The sequence below is a fragment of the Cyprinodon variegatus genome, unplaced genomic scaffold (genome assembly GCF_000732505.1).
Source record: "Cyprinodon variegatus isolate N-32 unplaced genomic scaffold, C_variegatus-1.0 Scaffold633, whole genome shotgun sequence".
NCBI classification, from domain to species: Eukaryota; Metazoa; Chordata; class Actinopteri; order Cyprinodontiformes; family Cyprinodontidae; genus Cyprinodon; species Cyprinodon variegatus.
In genome coordinates, this window is record NW_015151086.1 from 385,247 (window position 1) to 387,886 (window position 2,640).

Consider the following 2,640-nt stretch of genomic DNA (forward strand, 5'->3'; position numbering starts at 1 on the left):
TAGGTTGGGAGGGGAATAGTGAGGAAAAGGGCAGTGTTGGGTTCCACAATCCTCTTTTGGAGAAAGTGCAAAGCAGGTTTGCTGTAGCAGGAGTTACGACGTAGACTTATCTTGGTCCTCTGGTGTAGCAATGCGGGCTTCACTTAGGCTGTGTTCGATTTCGGCGGCTGCTTCCTCTGAAGGACCTAGTTTACCTTGACTGGTTCCTATGTAATTTCTGACTGATGGTGTCAGTTTATCCATCGAATGAGTAGGCAAATGGGGACACAGGTTGGTTTCAAAGGCTGTTAAAATAAATAAAGAGGCCCGGAAGAGTGCACCTATAGAATAAAAAAGGTCCAGCCAACCCCAGCTGTCACTGCCCCTCATTCACTAGCATCACCTAGCATCTGTGACAGTTGATGCACAAAGCAGGCAAAGAATGGTTCTAACCAAAGCAGGTAGTTTGGTTTACACCGTAATAAAGTGGATTATTTACATAGATTGCAAATTTTCATTTATTATGAAAGATAAAATAGGATATATCTTTCTATATCCATTTGTTGCCAAACAAGACTCACTTCTTTGTTTTACGAACACACGTTCTGTGTGCTAATTTCTTTTTTGATGAGCCTCAGCTGCAGATATCAGATTTGCTGTCACTGCAGAGATACTGGATTCTGTTGTTAAATGTCAACTAAACCCATCTGCACAGAAAGAGATCAAATATTTCAATAAACCAAATATTACCTGTGACATATCTGACTCACTGACCATTAAAATTAACTAATTTGGTTAATTCAAGACAAAACTATTCACATACTTACAATATTCACCACTGTTCGTCCCAACTTCCCATTTTCCGCTGAGCATGGGGTAACCGCCTTGCTCCCAATTAGTCACGAGATACCCTAGGCTACAAAGCATACACCGGACCTATCCTTCCAACTGGACAAAAAGAAAGCTGCATTTGTCGACCACACATGAAGGAGTTCTTGAATCCGAACAGTCCACACCGACATGCTACAATGTAATTTACCGACAGTTCGGGAATTATTGGAACACAGCCCCAGTCCTCTTGCTGCTGGTGTATCTATTCATATGTTAATTAGAATGATTAACATCTCCCAGTGTTCTGTCAGATGATACCTCATTAGACCACCATACCCATAATCACAACGCATGCGCAGTACGTCAGATTTGCATTTATCCCTATAGTTTTGTACGAAAAATATACTTTAAACTACCTAAACAGGCATGTATCACTTTAGTCATGTACAAAATAAACAACCTAGGGTGAGATTGCCATATGCTTCAAAAAACACCAGAAAGTAAGTAATTAAGCTGTTTTTTTGTACATGACTAAAGGGATACATGACTGTTGAGGTAGTTTAAAGTTTATTTTCTAAATAAATATCTAAAGGGATAAAGTAAAGGGATAACCAGGTATTGACTATGGGTATGGTGGTCTGACTGGCTATGCTCATCTGATCGAGCATTGGCAGCAGCGCTGTTATACCGACCTCTCCCCATAGTGTACGCAATGGTCCGTGTCTGGCTCAGAGAATTTTATCTCCTCCAGCCTAAAATTGCTGCGAATTTCGTGAAGAAGCTGAATTCATGGCAATTCAAGGTGGTTTAAAATCAAACTTCGCATGCAGTGTTGCTTTTTTTTTTTTAAATATTCCCTTTGGGGTCATAAAAGTTGCTAGGTACGTTGATAAAGTTGCGCACTTGGCTACAATGCAGAAGCTGCCTTGCTGTTTGTTTTTGTGGTTTTGTGGTCTATGCTGAAGGCAGCCATATTTGCAATGAGTAAAGGTCGCACCTTTAGGCATTGCTAATAAAACCTGAAATATAGCAATATTGAAACCCAAATTTGAATATAGTGCTACATTGCAATCATAAAAGGCTTGGATACTTTTTACATGTGAAGAACAATTTAAAAGACATATCACATTTATAAAGTGTTTAGAATAAAATTGGGAAATTATCTTTATACGGTCTCTATGCAAGCAAGTACACTGCAATATTTTATATGTTCAGTAAGTTCATCAATATATGAGCTTAATTTTACAATGAGTTTTGTATACGCAGAGTGTATACAGAATGAAATTTCGCTTTGTACAGCTCTCATGACATTTCCATTTCTCAAAGTGCAGCAGTGATCAAATGTAAACATTGTGAAAAAAAAAAAACGGTTAAAAAAATGCATTGATATGGTCAGTTTGATGCAGAGCCTGTGACTGTTGGGATCTTCAGGCTTGCCCACCAGAGGGCGCCGAGGATCCTCTTCTGCTTCTTGTTGTTTTCTTTTAGGACTGGAGTTACTGTTGGGATCTGGAAATTACCATCTGTCTCCAGCAGAGTGCGCCGTGGGTCTCCTAGGGCTGGAGTCTTCCAGCACACCTGTTATGCATCTACTCACCAGGAGACCTCCCCTTTATAAGCTCCTGCCAGACCTTGCTTCCACGCCGCAGTGTTGATTTTAGTTTGGTTAGCAACCTGAGCCTCTGTTACTGAAAGAATCTTAGTTGTCTCCAGTGAGAGATCAGATTCTAACTCTCCTTTGTTTGTGCCTCACAGGAAACCTGTCGCTAGTCTGAAGCTCAGGGAGAGCTGCCTCACTGGAAACCTGTCTCTGGCCTGAAGCTCTGGGAG